At 41.5% G+C, this 20,484-nt stretch overlaps 1 long non-coding RNA gene across 1 annotated transcript; it reads left to right on the top strand.

Moving 5' to 3' along the window:
* The first annotated feature begins 926 nt into the window (after window positions 1-926).
* Window positions 927-6,802, top strand: LOC142493112 (uncharacterized). The gene is made up of 4 exons (XR_012800982.1): window positions 927-1,376; window positions 2,165-2,255; window positions 3,006-3,086; window positions 4,314-6,802. It is a non-coding gene; the product is annotated as an uncharacterized LOC142493112 (long non-coding RNA).
* The last annotated feature ends 13,682 nt before the right edge of the window (window positions 6,803-20,484 follow it).

Here is a 20,484-nt window from a genome sequence, read left to right as displayed (position 1 = left end):
TTATTTTCATATACTGACGTGCGCTGGGTTGTTGTTGTCTCACCACACTATATAGAATGTACGCGCGCGCATGGAAGGGAGGCGGGAGCACACATACATTGTGGATCATTAACCATTTCCTTACTCACTTACCTTTCACTGCTACTATGTCTGCTTATGTGTGACTATGTGTGTGTGTGTATATATGTAGTCATGGTTGTTGAGGTATGTGATACTGCATGTGTTCACTGATTACATCTCAGTTGTTGCGCTAAGTAGTAATGAGACCTTCAACTAAAATAAACAATATTTGGTTTCTTATTCTCACACACACACATGTACACATACATCCATCAATACAGATAGATTTGTGAACAGGCATTTGCCATACCATTTACTCACACATACATATGACTTACATGTGACGGCACTAGATACATGAAAACTAAGGCTCACTTTCACGTGAGTTCACAAAGCAACGCGCGTCACTGTAGAAAAGATCACTATGCAGGCAACAAATATATTTGCGCGTGTACGTTAATAAGCCAAATAAACGTATCTTTGCATAGTACATTTCTTCACACGCACACTCATTCATGAGCAATTACCATTACAGCGCAATATGGATTACATTACAGTAAGACTTCATTCCTTAAAGACATAATACTACTTATAACATTAACAAATCACAAGGCTTACTGCGTATGATTGATGATATGCTAATTGTGTGGATCTACTTTAATTGCAAGCTTTTTATCATAGCATACATATGTTTCAGAGTAATATTCAAATAGGATTGATAATTCTCACAAAAGTATATATGTTTGTAAACATGTCATGGACTAATTTGTCAACATCATCATATATGATATTATAATTAAGGGCGAACGTTATTTATATAACTTACAAATTACTCATTAAAAACATTTATTTCTATTTACCAGGGTTCCATGAATCCATGTTCTTGCTGGAATCCATGCAGAATGGATGTCATCTCATCTCCATAGATATTGGAATCTATCATTGAATATTCAGCTGCTTGCATGTAGTTCACCATCTCGTTTTGCACGTATTCCAGGCTTGTCTCAAGGCACTGTGGCTGATCAAAGCAAGTATTTGTGCTTCTGTCTTCACATGCATACTGGTATTCTTGAGGGAAGTTTGAACAGTTTGCAAACTTATGTTCATCCTGTGCTTGTTCATACTGTGAGCCGTCAAGTAGGTTTGCCTCATTAGAGAATCCGCTGTGTGAAGTCATCACACTTCTGTTTTCTCTCCTTACTAATAGATTACTCCTACGATCCAACATAGTGTGACAGTTGTCGTCAACAATCCAGAATCCAAGCCTCTGACCAGGACGTGCCACTATTCTTTGAAAATTATCTCTCATACACAAAGTATGTTTGATAGCATTCATCAATTTCTGACGATTACTGGACTGTCTGTAGAATGCATAATTTTCAACAATATATTGAAAAATTTGATGCACTGTTGCTTTTTCACCCGGCTGATTTTTGATAGCTTTATATATTATAACGGCATAGGTTTCAGCAGGACGAACTGGAGTGTAAGTATGAAGCGACATTTCAGTGTTCCAAAAAAGAGTGTGTGATTTACTATTGAGGTAAGCATGTTTCATAAGAGACATGGATACATTTAGTAGATTTGTGCTCAGAACTTCAAGGTTAAAACACAATACCTCCTGTGTTTGTAATCTGTGTTGAAAAGCAGCTGCAGACTTGTTTTCAACTACTTATTTTATAAAATTTAACCTACATTAGGCCACAGTGTATTTCTGTATTAAATCATGACAGTGGTATATCTCTGCATATCTGGGGGTTAAAAAATGCTATCACAAGGGTTCAAGTTTAGAAAGCATATCGTGATCATAATCACCAGCATACGGTAACTGTAATTTATGTTGTACAAGACTATAGTTAACAAAAATGGAAGAACCACACTGTAGCAAGATGTCTTGGGTAGGTAAATAGTTAGGAAACAAGTTCCAAACATTTCCAAAACATTCAGCCTTGCTGGCAGGTCTCTGTGGTGTACGTCCAGGACATCTTGCTATAGTGTGGTTATTCCATTGTAATGTATGCATTTGTTTCAACCCCCCTCCCCCTCCAAAAAGTGATCTTTTGATACTATGGGCCCTGCGCTCTCTCCTGTCTCCTTCATGCAGATTCCATTCTGATGTGGTTGAGGCCCCTGAGAGCAGACGGAGACCCCCGAAACCAACATGAATGTTACATCATTCCACTATTGTAGTCATGGTTCGTATTTGGCCTCAGTATGATTTTGTTATTTATATTTAATGTATCAACTTTATGGAGTTATTTATCAATTATCAGCGTTAATATGATATGTAGATGTTACAGTAATTTTCAAGAACATTAGGATAGACAGTTATTGAAGATTTTTTACATTTGCACGTATAGTTCGTAATATAATGTTGTCACTTATATACTCACACTCACGATGCGCTGCTTCATAGTTATTTTAGTCATATATACACACACACACACACACACACATATATACACACTTTGTAGGCTAATGATATGTTGTGTAGTCACTGTTGAAAGTAACATAATGAAAAAAAACATTTGAACATGATTACTGATAGTATTAGAAACAAAAGTACATGTTAAACAACTATTTTAACATGTACACCTTGGATTCATGATAAACATGTTCACAATGTGCACTATGTAGTTAGTACAAATGTTGACCATTACACTGACTTGACATTAACATTTAAAATGACAATGTGTAATGTCATAGCAGTATTATTTTATACAATCATGTTTGAAACACAAGTTTCAACAGTTCTTAGATAGATGGCTTGAAATGATGTAATAACATGTATTTGTAAGTTGTACTTGGTCTTTGTTACTTAAACATTATACAATGAATTTACGTATGGATATGTATGTATTTGCCATACATACTATGTTCTGTCACTAACATTAAAAAATAAGCACACAACACAAATATTCTTTTCAAAATGTATTTCTTTTCAGAAAACAATGTTTGTGATCTTGTCAATGGACGTTGACTTGAAGGTGGCCGTTGGAGACGTGTGCGCACTTTGACACGACCAGGTAACGTAAGGGGTGTCACTATAGCTGTTTGTGGTGAGAGCTGTTGCATATTTGGAAAGGCGGGCGTTTGTAATGGGTGTGTACTTTGCTTAGACATAATTTCATATGGCTGTGTATTTGGAAATAACATCGTTTGAGCTTGCTGTGTACTTGGCGTACCCATTAAATTAGATGGATGTGTACTTGGCGTACCCATTACATTAGATGGATGTGTACTTTGCTTAGACATAATTTGACATGGCTGTGTATTTGGAAATAACATCGTTTGAGCTTGCTGTGTACTTGGCGTACCCATTAAATTAGATGGATGTGTACTTGGCGTACCCATTACATTAGATGGATGTGGCGTACCCAAAATATTAGATGGATGTGTAGTTTCCATAGGCATCAAATTAGATGGATGTGGCGTACCCAAAATATTAGATGGATGTTAAGTTGCCATAGGCATCAAATTAGATGGATGTGGCGTACCCAAAATATTAGATGGATGTGTAGTTGCCATAGGCATCAAATTAGATGGATGTGGCGTACCCAAAATATTAGATGGATGTGTAGTTGCCATAGGCATCAAATTAGATGGATGTGGCGTACCCAAAATATTAGATGGATGTGTAGTTGCCATAGGCATCAAATTAGATGGATGTGGCGTACCCAAAATATTAGATGGATGTGAAGTTGCCATAGGCATCAAATTAGATGGATGTGGCGTACCCAAAATATTAGATGGATGTGTAGTTGCCATAGGCATCAAATTAGATGGATGTGGCGTACCCAAAATATTAGATGGATGTGAAGTTGCCATAGGCATCAAATTAGATGGATGTGGCGTACCCAAAATATTAGATGGATGTGCAGTTGCCATAGGCATCAAATTAGATGGATGTGGCGTACCCAAAATATTAGATGGATGTGAAGTTGCCATAGGCATCAAATTAGATGGATGTGGCGTACCCATTAAATTAGATGGCTGTGTACTTTGCGTAGGCATAATTTCACATGGCTGTGTATTTGGAAATAACATCGTGTGAGGTTGCTTTGTCGGGTGTAATGTACCTGACATGTGTGTATATTCTTGTGTAGGTGCCAAAGCACACACCTGATTATTTCCCTTTTTTGGGTTAGCTACACTCGGTTTTTTCCATGTACCCATCACAGGGCACCAGTATTTGCGTAACACATTTCTCTTACTTGTTCCTAATGTTTTGTTTTTTTGACTACCATAAAAAGGTGTCACCAATGTTGCAGGAGCAGAAGAAACAAATGTTGCAGGACAGTCCGACACCAATTGTGCTGAAGCATGGACATTATCAGGACAGTCCGACACCAATTGTGCTGAAGCATGGACATTATCAGGACAGTCCGACACCAATTGTGCTGAAGCATGGACATTATCAGGACAGTCTGACACCAATTGTGCTGAAGCATGGACATTATCAGGACACTCCGACACCAATTGTGCTGAAGCATTGACATTATCAGGACACTCCGACACCAATTGTGCTGAAGCATTGACATTATCAGGACACTCCGACACCAATTGTGCTGAAGCATTGACATTATCAGGACACTCCGACACCAATTGTGCTGAAGCATTGACATTATCAGGACACTTCGATACAAAATCTGCTGAAACATTCAACGTTGATGAAGATTTGGATACCATTTGTGCTGAAGCATTCAAGGTTGATGAAGATTTGGATACCATTTGTACTGAAGCATTCAAGGTTGCAGGACAAGGCCAAACAAATTTACCACACGCAGAGCTGTTGAATGTTGCATGAGAACCCGGTCCAAATTGTGCAGAAGCATTCAAGGTTGCAGGAGAACCAAGAACTAATTTTGCTGATGCATTCAATGTTGCAGGATAATCCGCTCCAAATTGTGCTGAAGCATCCAAGTTTGCAGGAGTACCCGGTCCAAATTGTGCAGAAGCATTCAAGGTTGCAGGGGAACCTGTTAAGAATGTTGCAAAAGCAGAGGTGTTGAAGATTGCAGGAGAAGCTGCTAATAATTGTGCTTCAGACGACACATTCAATGTATCTGGAGAAGCTGCCAATAATGGTGTCTGATAAGATGGCAAAGATGCTGCCGGAGAGGAGGTCAATGGTGGAGAATCATGTTTTGACTTACAGTAGGTGTGGAAAATATTCCAAGACCATGCTGAAATGATGAAGAAGCAACTTCCTGTCTTCTCGACAATATTGCACATGCACGTAGCTCATTCTGTTTTATCAGACTTTCATCTATCGAATGTAACGAAGAATTGTGTAAGTCGAATGCAGTACAATTCCTGTTTAAAAGCTGTTTTATGCTGACCAGCTCAGCTACAATTTCCTTTTGCACACCCATCATTTCTTGGTGACGTTGGTTTTGAGAATTAATGAAATTCTTTTCCGATGTATGTTGGTTGGACAAGTGTCGTTTTTTCTGTTGTTTCTTTTTGGGAGACTTAACTTGTGGACTAAGTGACTTAGATAGCACCGATGAGGTATCAGAAGAAACCAAGACAGCAGTTGTTACATCTAAAATGAAAAAGCAAAATAACCAAGTTAGACTAATTTAATCATTAACATAATCATATTTGATTAACCATGATAACATCCTTAGAAAGAACATATTGAAGCATGAGAATACCATATTGACATTTTAGGACTGCCAATTGTGCACTACCAAAGTTATGTGACATCAAAGCATACTTACAGATTGATAATCATAAGACTATATATATGTTGTTATTTAGATGTAATGTAACCAAAGACCATGTCTGTATTTGTAACTAATCATCCTCACATTGAATTATAGTATCCTGTATCAGTTATATATTGTCAATTGGTGTGATTTATATAAATTTACTAATGCTATTGTCACATGCTAATGTGAATGTCAAGACGGGTATTTTGTATTTGGTATTGTTGGCACAGTTGCTATTGTGTGTGATTGACAATGTGTACACACAAAGGAAGGTTGTGGTTGTACACATGTCCTATAGTATGTGGCCACACACAGCAGTCATCATGTAGCGGGACAATGTTCCAACAAGAGAAACTATATGATTGTCATACTGCAATTTTAAACCACTGTGTATATTAATGTTCACATTGAACATGGAATTGAACAAATAATATATAATATTGTACTGTATGTTTGTCAACTAATTTTAAAGTAGACAAAGCCACTGACAAACACACACCATTCACCCCTATACACAGTGTGCGTAACGTGACGCAGCTTTTACAAAGAAGCTTAACAATTGTTGTTCTTTTATAATGGCTCACCTTGAATTGGTAAAGATGAGGCCGCTGATACATGTGAGGATAGGGAGGATGCAGAAGATGAAACAGGTGATGCACGTGTTGAGACACCTTTTTTTTTGGACACTATGTAGAGTACAGGAAAAAAAAAATATGCTGGTTACATACCCACAAAGGAAGTATATTACTGTATTGAAAGGCAAAACTAATCGATGTTACTTCAAATAGTCAGCAAGTACATATGTGAAATTTGTATACTGAAATACTACAATATAATCTTATTTCTTCATACATAGTATTATTAATCAATCATATGAATGTATTGCATTTTATGACCATGACCTACAATGTTATGTATGAATTGTGAATTAAATCAACATAACAGTAAAAAAACATCTATTCTTGGTTTTGTTATGACTACAAGAAATTGTGCACAATTACTTGCAATCATAAATTGAGGGCTACATGTGAAAAAGTTATAATGATTAAATGTTGACGTCATGTACAGTCAAAGTAGTAATTATGCAATTACTTAGTACATGCTGAATAATAGTAATGTAAATTTACTGACCTGGGGGAAATGTTGAGTCATAGATCCCAATATCACGATCCCCAGCCAAACCCTCCACCGATAATGGATTCATCATTCGAGCAACCTGCTCCTCCATCTCCGTCAATCTTAGAGAACGGCCAGGAGGTCCTCCACCAGTAGTAGATGCACTGACACGTATATTGTGTAATTTTTTTTTTACATTACTTTTAATATCCTGGAAACGTTTCCGACAATTCATATAGGTTCGCTGTTGATTTCCACACGCCGAAACATAATTGACCACCTCTTCCCACAATTCCTTTTTTACTCTGTTGGATGTCTTGCCTAAACAAGTCAAAGGAAAAGTGTTACAAAATATGCTAATAACATATTCACATTTGTTAAATCTAATTAAACATAGTTATAACGACCTTGAAATAGTGTTAAATATGTCAACATGTTTTCAAAATCCACACTGCAAGTGCATGCATGTCCACCTAGCAAGCATGCGCAAGCAGAAAAGCTTTATTCCAGACGTTGTAATATCCACTCATGTATGGACGCAAACAGACAATATAGAAACGTTAATCCTACTTCAGCACACATGGCTAAATACGTGCCTCACTCATACGGATACACCTATTTGGTCACCTATGCTGTAAACGTTGACTGTTTGTGTACATTAAATTATGGAATTATCCAGGGATGACCTATACCCCCAACTGCGGTCGGAAAGCGTTATTTTGATGCGCACATCTCATAGAGGATATAGTTCAGGGTGCATGCTTCAAAGGGGGGTGGTGTGAACTGACGTGAGGCCCGCAGGAAAGAACAAATAATGTAAAAGTTTAATTTTTTGTTGTACTTTATAATGATGTTGTGAAATTGATTTTACACTTCAATAGTTTCATGTGTGCAATCTGTAATTACCTCAATCAATGTGTAGCTGAAGGTAAAATCGTTCTGCATGTATTGTTAGGCGACATAATGACTGAAGAGATGTGTTTATATAATGCTTATGTCAGTAAGTGGAAGCGCATGAATATTCATGAGCACACCTGCAGTGACATGTGCAAGAGGGAGGCCAGTGCTGACAAAGGGGTGTGCGAGGCCTTGTGACAGGACATGAAGGGGCATAGCCTTATGAAATGCTTCATAAAATATTATGTAATACTGTAGGTAATTTTGTAATTTTTGGCTATAAACACATAAACAATAAATCCACATGTAATGACTACAGACCTGATTTATGTTACAAAACACACATGTAATATATTGACTGAACTGCAGCTTTAAATGCGTAACGTTTGAAAAGGTAACAGCTGCCCTGTATAAAACACAATATTTTTACCGCTGGGTACACTTCATTTAATGAAAGAAACGTTTCTTATTAAACATGCAGCTGCGTCTCTGTTCCTTTAACAATAAATGAAATGATTATGTAACATTATTTAAACGCAGCAACAACAAACATTACAATGGTGTCTGTAGCCACACCTCATCCCATATTTAAAATGAGTGATTGTGATAATGTGCAGACATGTGACAGCAGACTGAAGCAAACGCACGCCCTCCAACTCGTGCCTGTGCCACCCTGAACAAGCCATTAATATACATGTGTAATATAACATGAGGGCCCATGCTACACACCAAAATAATAGCAAGCTTATACCTACAATATGACATCAATATCCTTATGTGATATACATGTGTACTGAACAATAATCAATAAATCATGTGAAACATTATTTGTATGACATTGGCCTAATTAACTTACCTACTAATTTTCCATACAGCTTATCATACCGCTGCATTATCTCCGTCACGAGCACTTGATTTTCTTCATCATTAAATTTAGAATTTCGTTTATTTTCTATACGCTTCTTCCGTACAGTCTTTTCTTTAACTACTGAGCTGGTCTGCTCAGTACTGCAGCACCCTATTTCTAACGGAACTGACTGAAAGGCAGTTGCACTGTCCCCAACACGCACAGACATCCCACCAACAGATACCCTGCCACTCACACGCTCCCGACCACCACCACGCTCACGTGACCCACCAGCATCACGAACACGGCCACGGTGATCATCACCACGAGCCTCACGGCCACGTGCACCCCCACGGCCACTCTCACGAACCCCCTCATGGCCACTGTCACCCTCACGGCCACGTGCACCCCCACGGCCACTCTCACGAACCCCCTCATGGCCACTGTCACCCTCACGGCCACGTGCACCCCCACGGCCACTCTCACGAACCCCCTCATGGCCACTGTCACCCTCACGGCCACGTGCACCCCCACGGCCACTCTCACGAACCCCCTCATGGCCACTGTCACCCTCACGGCCACGTGCACCCCCACAGCCACTCTCACGAACCCCCTCATGGCCACTCGCACCCTCACGGCCACGTGCACCCCCACGGCCACTCTCACGAACCCCCTCACGGCCACGTGCACCCCCACGCCCACGCTCACGGCCACTCACACACTCACTTCCACTACTGTCATCCATAACCACACGTTACACAATCACTCACAAATACAAAATACACAACGAAATGGCACACCAGAATACAAATATACACACTAACTAACACAAAAACAAGTTCAGCAACAATCACAACCCTTTCTTTCTAACTTACTATAAACTGCAGGTCTCACAACGCAACTAGACTGTGTGTCTCACTGCCGCTAACCAACACAGACACTAATTAGAAGAACAGCAACATTTAAATAGGTTTTTGGACGTTTGATTGTCTCGCGAGATTTTCGCTGTGACGACAACTAAGTTCAAAAAAAGTTCAAATAAACATCGCCACGTATGATCATTTATGGGAAAAAAACAGCAGCGGAAATATCGCTGCGACATTATCGCCGAGTTTCAAAAACTGCTTATGATTCCTTATCGTGGGTGTATGAATACCGTGATAGGATCGCTGCAAACATCGACATTTTACAAATCATAGCGATATATTTTTTGAATGTTCTCTGAATAAGCCCCTATCTTTCTGTATTCTCTCCTTATCATGCCTTCCGAATATCTACTTGGGAGAGGCTAAAGAAGAGGAGGATTGAGAAGATTCGCGTGGGGTTCGTGATCACAGCAAGGAAGAGGTTAAAGCACAAATCCTCTCAACTGAAAGTTGCAAGATTTATCTTGTAAGTAGTTCACTGTGGTCGTACTGTCCTGTATGCACCTGTCCAGATATACGGCGCAATTTGTGTTTTTTCTTTAACCCTTTATATGTGGGGACTAACGAATCCAACTGCAATCGTCATTTTGGTTGGGAACATCATTTGGACATTTAAAGGAGTGCACTGTATGGACACTTTCTACTGTATTAAGCGCCAGGTATCCCATATGGTTTTTGTATTACACTGAGGTGTTGGTTTATTTTGGGAAGTAACTTATTCTGAAGACAAAGAGTGATCCAGGAACCTCAGGGGTATGTGCTGGTGCATTCACGTGCATGAGTCATGCTGAATGTGAGAGCAGCACAATATGTGGGGAGAGTATGCATCCTATCCTATAGTCATTATAAAATGAAGGCCGAATTGTACTTGGCAGTTCAATAAAAAAAACATTTAAAAGATAAAATTACAACAGATAAGAACCACTTGGACCTCCAGCACGCCCAAAGATTCAACAAGAGACCAAGGGCAAGCTTATTTATGTATTTGTTTTTTACAAGCACTTTTACTAGTCTTGTTAAGATAACTAAATCAGTCCCACAGTCCCCCCACACAAACATCTCATTCAGTCATAGTTAGTCATACCGTAGTGGCATATCTAACTACAGTATGTGCATTGTTAAGGCAAGTTTCTGATGTTTTTCTTTACAGGAAACTCGGTTTTGGTTTGGTGCAAAACAGAAACCTCAAAGTAGGTCAGTATGGTAAAATCTGTTTATTTATGTAAAACATCAATAATGTTATTTTTGCTGGAAGATTATAGTATAAAAGTATTGTAAATTATTGTTTTAATGTCTCCATTAACGTGGATATATATATATATATATATATATATGAAAAACAAAACAGAGAGTGCACCACCAAGGCAGGTCCAAACCGCAGCAGGGAGTCCAAGATTCGCTGGAAATAGTCTCTCAAACAGCGCTGTCCCTCCGGTTCACTCGAAATCTTCCAAGTCCATTTGGTATCAGAGTTAGCCTTAATAACACTACATGTGCTCCCCGGCCGTAAAGGAGCCCACAGCGTGATGACGTAATGTCGTAAAGTACGTCCCTTAGTGATTATAAATCACATACTGCCTTTAATTAACCTTTACTTTGTGAGTGTTTTTAATCCCCCCATCCACCCTTCCCTATTATTAAATGTTACAGTGTTACACTATGGGGCGTGCGCTCTCTGTTTTGTTTTTCTTATAGAATTTGCTGTGGAGCTGGTTATTCCATGTGAGAGCTGCCGTGGACCCCTGGATTCTCTACATTGTTCTGGTGCTATCTGTCAGGACTCATCATAGGGTTTGGACATTGGACTTTGATTTTGTTATCTTATGTATCCATATGTTTGTTTTAGTATAATGCTGTTTACTGTACATTATTAATGCTTATTATTTTTTTTAGGGTAATTATATAATAACATTTATTGTCACACATTGGTATATAATTGAATACCTTTTGGCGCTACTTTCTTTTCTTTTATATATATATATGTATATATATATACATACATTCTTTTATATATATATAAATGTAAATACAACTGTATGCTCATCTGCATGTCTTAGGCAGGTCTGCAACCCCGCCTTTTTTCCCCATTATCACCCAGCACACAGCACTTCCACTGCAGCAAGGGATTCCGGGAAATGACATGCAAATGAGCACACAGTGCCACATTTTGCTTCAAAAACCATTTTTAACATGGTCCCTATAGGCTTAAGCTTGCTGCATGGTCATATATATAGAAAACTTTCAATATTACACTGAGTTACTGTATGGCTTATTATGGGAAGTAACTTCCCTTAGGGTGAGGGGCGGGTGTTCGTTCAGGAACCTTGGTCCCTGTTTTTTGCCATGTGTGTCTATGTTTGTGTAACACATGTGTCCCCCCCCCCCCCCCTCTGGGAGATTTCACTGCTACACGGTGTGGTGTGGTGCATACCTGCTGGCTCACAGTTGATCTGAGTCTCTTGTGATGTTGTGGAGGAGAATAGGACAGGCTTCTGGAGTAGTAACTGATTCTTTCTCATGGTGACAGCGCCTCTATCTCTTGCAGGCCCCAGGGATGTGGGGACAATCCCTACAGGAGTCCTTACTTCCCCTCCCCCTGATAGATTGTAGTCGCAGGCAGGAAGATATATTTGAACAGGACCACTTTATTCATACACTGCAGTTGATCAGCATACACAGCTCACACAGTGGGTACATGGGGCTTCACTCTCAGGATGTACCATGGACCTCCACTCCAGGCCAAGGGGCCATGAAGCAGTCCTTGCTCTTCCCTTACTCCCTGATAGAGTAAGGGGTATAGGCTCCCATCCACTCCCCTAAGGGAGGGAATACAGATTGGCATAGCCCTGCACAATTGTTGTGGGTAGACCAGCCTCTCTCAAGCAGGTAGAGACACTGACTAAATTTGGTATTGCAGCTCTTTAAGTACAAGGGAAGCAGGCACCATGTCGAAAGCACTGATTGGCTACACACAGGCATAGTCCCTGTGACTCACTGAAGCTGCTGTGGGTGGGAAAACCCCATGATAACTCCTGGCACGCCTGCTCTTACCATGGCATACTGCCAGGAGGGGGCAGACTGGTAGCCAAGGAAACCAGTCCTGGCTACAATTGCTTATAGCTAGTGCCGTGTCTTGGTACTGAGGGGTGAGGGTAATGTAATGGTGGTGAGTTTGTGATATTTATTTTCATGTTTTGCCAGAAAAGGCAAAGATCGCTGTGGAAAAATGCTGATTGGCGGAAACAAATTTTCACCAGCAACATGGGAAGGGTTCTTTACAGTAAGGGCAGTTAATATGTGGAATTCATTACCCATGGAGACTGTGATGGAAGATATAATAGATAGAATAGAATAGATATCTTTAAGAAAAGTTTGGACATCTTTTAGAAAATAAAAGTATACAGGGATATACCAAATAAGTAAACATGGGAAGGATGTTGATCCAGGGAGAAATCTGATTGGCATTACTGGAGTCAGGACGGAATTTATTTTTCCCTTCATAAGATATTGTTGTTTCTTTTATTTGCCTTTCTCTGGATCAAAACACTGTAAATACATATACAGTATAGGATGAGTATCTATCTAAATGTAACATTTGAAGGTTGAAGTTGATGGATATATGTATTGTTTCAACCTCATGTTGAACAACTACTGTATGTAACTATGTAATATCAAATTAAGTTATGTTAACCAATTAATACTGTTTAATTTCATTGTAAAATTTTGATTTTACAAAGTTAAGAATAATACATAAATTAATAACGTCTCAATTCAATGCTGAATTCTGATTCAGAACATTTACAATTGTTCAATAACAGATTTGATCAATAACTTAAATCTTGTTGAGAATGCCCCAGACTTACGCAAATAAAACCTTAAAGATTTACTGGAATACAATGGGGTCGCAAGGCTCGAGAAGGGGTTATTGTATTGTATGTCTTTATTTATATAGCGCCATTAATGTACATAGCGCTTCACAGCAGTAATACACGTGGTAATCAAATAAATAACAGATAATATAAATAACAGATCATGGGAATAAGTGCTTTAGACATTAAGGAAGAGGAGTCCCTGCCTCGAGGAGCTTACAGTCTAATTGATAGGTAGGGAGAACGTACAGAGACAGTAGGAGGGAGTTCTGGTAAGTGCGTCTGCAGGGGGGCAAGCTTTATGTGTTCAGAATATCCACAGTGCTATTCATATGCTTCTTTAAGCAAGTGTGTCTTAAGGTGGGTCTTAAAGGTGGATAGAGAGGGTGCTAGTCGAGTACTGAGGGGATGGGCATTCCAGAGGTGTGGGGCAGTCAGTGAAAAAGGTTTAAGGCGGGAGAGGGCTTTAGATACAAAGGGGGTAGAAAGAAGACATCCTTAAGAAGAACACAAGAGTCTGGATGGTGCATAACGAGAAATTAGGGCTGAGATGTAAGGAGGGGCAGAAGAGTGTAAAGCTTTAAAAGTGAGGAGAAGAATGGAGTGTGAGATGGAGGGGGTTGCATATCATGGCTTTTCTGAGTCCAATTGCTCCTTGCTGCGGACCTGCATGCAAAGCACAGAGAGGTTGATCTGTGTACAATAGATGAGCAGGATGATAGTCAACTGCAGTTAGCTTTGGTGTTGTAATAATAATAATAATATTTTTCTTATATAGTATATTGAAGAAGCCTGGGAAATGATAAGTATGTCCAAGCTCATGGCCCAGGATTCAGATTGCTCCAGATCATACAAAAAAACAGGTAGCTTATGCTAACTTTAACAGCCTTTGAAAACATTTTTTTTCTAGAATTTATTCTTCTTGTCCAATATATAATTATAGAAACATAAATATATTAAGTGAACAAATATAAGAACTATATATTAGTTACAGCCTTAACCTTTCCAATGATTAATTTCTGCAAACTGACACTTTAAGCTATGTGCTTTGTCAAGATAGGCCCTGGATACATAATAAGTCACCATAATGTTCAATTAATCAAGAGGACAAATTAGCCAGAAGTGAAAGTATTAAAGTAATTAAGGGTAATATCCTTCCTTAAAGTTTTTTTGTTGTTCTGGATCGATGGAGATAATTAATAATAGATTATATTAATTTTTCTTTAAAACACTGGCAAAAGGTTATTTTAGTATTTTGTATGTGGAGCACAAAACATGCAGCTTCAGTTAATCTGTTGATGTATTCTGTAATTATTTGAGATTGCAGACTAAGTGCTGTTATTTCTTATACTGTATCAGAGAGAAAGCATTTAAAAGGGTATTGTTACAACAAATAACATAAAGATCTGTGCAATAAGAATTTCAATGAGAGTGAATATTATGAAATGAGAGGGAATCTTTATCGTACCTGATTGTTTATTGCTGCTGGGAATTATAAATTAAGGTACTGTACATAGAATGAAAATGTCTAGATATCCATTTCTATTTATTGTCTGACACAGCCAGCAATAGACCCAGAACACAAGAAATCCTTCAGTGCACATGTAATTTAGCATAAGGAAGGGTAATCATTTCTAATTCAGGAACAGGAGGTTAACTTAACATAGGCATCTATCTTTTAAAATGAAAATGTGTGAAACTAATAACTGGGAGATAATTCCCAAGTAACCCTGAATATGTCCATAAAAAAGTAGAACCACCCAGATGAATTGTAGAAAGATATTTTAATACAATATGTCTATTTTAAAAAACATTCATTCATTTTAGAACACATGCAAAAATAAATGTTTACATTTTAAACATTAGGTCCAAAATATCAAGGCCATGAATTATCTATAACCCTCCTTGCCTGACTCCTAAGGAGTTTACATCAAATATCTCTGTAATTGGCTTACTCAGTATTGGTTACCTTATCGGGGTGCTGGATTCATGTAGGCTGGGTTTTGGTAATGCAATGAGGGTCTCCAGGAAATGTATTTATGCAAACCTTAGCTTTATTAATCAAAATCAATACAGCTTCATCAACAATACTGTATATATAAACTTTTTGTATATCATCATGAGTTTCCTGCTTGTGCTGTCTGTATCCTCTTCCCTAGCTACGCTCTATCTTGACACGCTAAGGAGGTGCTGAGGCTTGGTACCTAAGTGATTCCTCTGCTGTGTAGTGTCAGCAGTGCTCCATCTCCTTTGGGCCCCTGTCGGGTCTTGTACTACGCTCCCTGTCTGTTATGTAGCCTAGTGCCCCTGGCTATGTGTTCCCTGGCCCTAGCATGTAAGTCCTGGTAAGTGCAGGCAGTGCTAGGGTTAAATCCCTTTCATATGGGCCAGGATGTGAGTCCGTTAGCACACTGGATAATTTGATGCCATAGCCAGGTGCAGGCTGGATGGCAGTTGGCAGTGTCATGCCTGGGGGGTGGGATATGGTGTTACTGGGTTACATCTACTGTGGTGTGGTACCAGTCCCTCCTCTAAAACCTGCCCAGTTTGGGGCAAGGTTACTAACCCCTCCCCAGGTATATACTGTAAGAGGCTCCTTACCCAAATCTAGTGATTGGTTCCAGGATGTAACCTGCTCCCCGGAGAGTGGGTCGGTGTATGCATTAACTCATCAGGGGGTAAGAGGGTGGTGACTAACCTCAGGGCCTCAAGCCCTTGGGGGGACTAGTCAGGGAAGTAATCAAATGCAAGATGTGAGGGAAGATGGTCCATGACTGTCGGGTGTATAGAGTTCCTCTCTTGCACGAGAAGGAATCAGGTCTGCCTGCCAAATAAATGGTGAACCGTTCCTGTTTTCAAAACAAAATAAATACACAATAAAATAAAATTTGCATAGCAGTACAATACATTATATAGTAGCCAATAAATCCATTGATAGTGAATGTCATAAACCATGCCCCCATATGGGCATGAATTGCCACAACGGCAATGAATGGACCACCTAAAAGAGGGAAAGTAGAGAGAGGGGAGAGAGAAGGAGGGAGAGGAAAGAGAAGGAGGGAGAGGAGAGAGAAGGAGGGAGAGAGGAAAGAAAAGGAGGGAGAGGAGAGGGAGAGGAGATGGAGAGAGGAGTGTCAGGAATCGGCGTTCTCCGCGCTCCCCACACAGAGCACTCTCTTCTCACAGGGAGCCCCTGGACACACAACTCAACCCTACATTACCGGTCTACGTGGCTCCCCACCCCTGCTGCCGACGCGGGATCACTCCCCTCAGCGATTCCTCTGCTCAGCGCCGGGCACGCCCACGTCCTCCCGCGCGCACACCTGCACCCTCCTCTGGCACGGTCTACGCGCGTACACGCGTTACGGAGCGCGCTCATTCTGCACACTCTTCTTCCTTTCCCCCGGACCTCAGGCTCTGCCCCCGCACGCCGCACGGGCATTCTCAGGTTACCAACATGACTCACCTGGCTTGTTATGCCTGCACCAATCTGCAGTGTCTCCCTGTAGCTCTTCCTGTCCAGCCTCCGTTCCTGATTGGATCTCCCTGCTTTTTCTAGCTCCTTCTTGCTCTCAGTCTTTGCTCGACATAGTCTCTGTATGGAAGTACTCCTGGATTCTCTTAGTGTTTTCTCAGGTTCTGACGCGGCTCGTACGACTACCTCCTCTTGCTCTCGATCTCGGCACTCCTTGGACAACGCACACTCTGGTTACCCCTTGAACACGGCTTGGACTACAACCTACCTCCACTCTCCACTCCCTGACCTCGGCAAGGCATTCTTCACTCTATCTCTTCAACTGGTACCAGCAAGTATTGTCTACATTACTACATCTGGCCTGGCAACACTTTATACCACACTCCGGACACGCTTCCTTTGCTGTGGGTGCGTGTATTACCACTTCCCCCTTCAGCTCAGGGGACAGGTCTGGTCTGCGGGCAGCACCGGCGTAACATTATGTCGAGCCCACAAGACGCAGACCAGACCGAACTAAAACAGTTTCTCTCCAATCTGCTTCAGCAAAACCAGGCCATGGCGGATCAAATTGTGGCACTCACACGCCAGGTCGCAGTACTCTCAGCCCGAGTACCGACCACGACCTCGCCAGTTGTAAACCCCCACTCCGCAAGCGCAGTTAGCAGCTCCGATGTAAAGATTCCACCCCCCAGGCCTTATACAGGTGAACCTCAAGAATGTAGGGGTTTCCTAAACCAGTGTGAGGTGCAGTTCGAAACGGCCCCCCATCTCTACAATACTGGTCGCAAGAAGGTAGCCTACATTTATAACCTCCTCACTGGCAGCACCCTGGCTTGGGCTTCCCCGGTTTGGGAGCGACGTTCTGACCTTACCCAAGATTACCCGGCATTTAAAACCGAGTTCCAACAAGTATTCGTTTCCCCCGCTCGTCGGGAGATGGCATCTGTTTCTCTTCTCCAGATCACTCAGGGACAGCGAATGGTGACACAGTATGCTGTGGAATTCCGGACTCTAGCAGCCGAGACTAACTGGGGACAAGAGGCTCTCGTCTCTGTATTCTGGCAAGGTCTGGCAGATCCCATCAAGGTTGAACTCTCTCGCCAATCCAGGCCGGATCAGTTGATTTGGCCGTCCGAGTAGATCAACGTATCCAGATACGCCGCTCAGAGCGTCAGCGCACTCACTTCCATAACTTTCAAGTTCCTTTCTCCAGTACTCCCAGCAGCACTCTTGCTCTCCCAAGTGCTACCACACCTCTTCGTCCTGCACTGGAGTTGCCAGAGCCAATGCAATTGGGGGTACAATGCATCCGCACACCAATACGGCAGTTCCGCCACACTGGGGGATTGTGTTTCTTCTGCAAATCCATGGAGCATCTGGTTCGGGAGTGTCCACTGGGTCCGGGAAAGGGGAACACCCAGTAAGTACAGAGGGGCTCTCTCTGGGTGTAATGTCTCCACATCCCCTTCAAAAAGGTGAACTCCCTAAGAAACTTACATTTCCAGTCTTCTTTTCAGGAGATAAGTTCCAGACTTCTACCGCCGCTTTCATTGACTCGGGAGCTGGAGGAAACTTCGTGGACCTTGAATTCGCCAGGCTAAACCGCATACCGCTCGTGAGGAAGAAAGTTCCCATCGCACTCGTCGGTATCGATGGACGTCCCCTTACCCCGGCACACATCTCCTTAGAGACGGTCCCCTTGCTTCTGTCCTCACATCTGTACAAGGAGATCTTAGTTCTCGATGCCATTCACGCTCCTGGGATACCCATCACCCTTGGTCTTCCTTGGCTACAGCTTAACAATCCTCTCATTGACTGGACTTCCTCTGCTCCCATCTCCTGGAGGCCGAGGTCAGGCGAGACTCATCAACTGCTGGCCAATACCTCTTTTCCTGAGGTTATTCTACCTTCTGTTTACCACCAATTCCGGGACGTTTTCAATAAGGTACAGTCAGACCTTTTGCCTCCACACAGGACTTACGATTGTCCGATCGATCTGGTTCCAGGTTACTCTCTACCCAAGTCCAAGACCTACCCCTTGTCGTTACCAGAATCTCACGCTATGGATGAATATATCCTGGAAAATCTCAAGAAAGGCTTTATTCGTCACTCCAATTTCCCAGCAGGGGCGGGGTTTTTCTTCGTCAAGAAAAAGGATGAGTTGTTGAGGCCTTGCATCGACAACAGGGGTTTGAACCACATAACTATTAAAAATCGTTACCCCCTTCCCCTTATTAACGAACTGTTCGATAAATTACAGGGGGCCAAGATTTTTTCCAAGTTGGATCAACGTGGGGTCTATAACCTGGTGCGCATCAGGAAGGGGGATGAATGGAAGACGGCCTTCAACACGTGTAGCGGACACTACGAGTATCTTGTAATGCCTTTCGGCTTTTGTAATGCTCCCGCTGTCTTCCAAGATTTCATCAACGACGTCTTTCGTAAGGTACTCAATATTTTTGTAATACTGCTGCGGCTCATTTTATTCTAACACATCGCTGGCTTTTTCCTGGAATGCGACGCACTTCACCGGGAGCATGCCGCATTCAATTTGCGTTCTCAGCCACGGGTCATGCGCGGGTCATGCGCGGTTGACGCGTGGTTGATGAGTTTATTGAGAATGGTTCGGATTTAATAGGTTGCAATTCTTCGCGTGCCCGCCAGATGGCAGATATTTATGAATTGTAATACGCATGCGCTTCAGTAATGTGTCGACTTGCAGGTGTTTCGTTTAAAAAAAATACCACAATGTGTAAATTGGCCTTGAGACTGAAGGAAGAGGTTGCAATAATGTATCAATTTAGGCTTTTCATATTAAAGAAAGACAAAGACCAGTTTCTGTTACAGTATTCTCCAGAGAGCCTCCACCATGAGTGTTCAAGTGCAGCCCGCTTTCCAAAAACCCGACAGAAGTTACGCGTATTTGATATGGGCCGCGATTAATGCAACAGATGATAAGATGGCAACAGTTGTTCAAATTTATCAGTATTATATCGAAAACTATGACTTTTACAAATTTACGCCAGCTCCTCATACGTGGAAGCGTGCAATAAGGAAAAGGTTATGTAGCGATCCCTGTTTTTATCGTATTGAGCCACAATTTATTGGAGGGTATTGGTGTGTATCACCGGCTTTTTCCTGTATCTATAATCATGCAGACGGCAAAAGGCGAAAGGTCGTATTAAACCCAACTAAGAAACGACAGTCGCTGCCAAGCAATGCACCAGCACCAGCACCGGCTTCCAATAACGGTCCCACCGTCAGTGACAACCCTTGCTGTCAGTCCAGCGAGCCAGAGCCGGATTTCGCGTGCAGTTTCGATCAAGCTTGCATGTACCTAAGCAATTTCCAGCCTCATCAGCTGACTACAGGTGTAGTCGTCCCGCTGCCAACTATCGACGTGGAGGATCAAGAACACTGGACTGGCAGTGGCCCGGCGCCGGCGCCAGCTGAATGGGAAATTCTATGGTGGGTATTGTTGCCATATTATTTTCTGTGTTTTTTTATTTTGACAATACAGTATCAATATAGGCGCGATTCAAAAGTCAAGCGATTCTCCTGTAAGCAATATCATTGG

Source organism: Ascaphus truei, chromosome 4 (assembly GCF_040206685.1).
Source record: "Ascaphus truei isolate aAscTru1 chromosome 4, aAscTru1.hap1, whole genome shotgun sequence".
Taxonomy (NCBI): Eukaryota; Metazoa; Chordata; class Amphibia; order Anura; family Ascaphidae; genus Ascaphus; species Ascaphus truei.
Note: the sequence above shows the minus strand (reverse complement) of the source record. Positions and strands in the feature narration are given on the sequence as shown.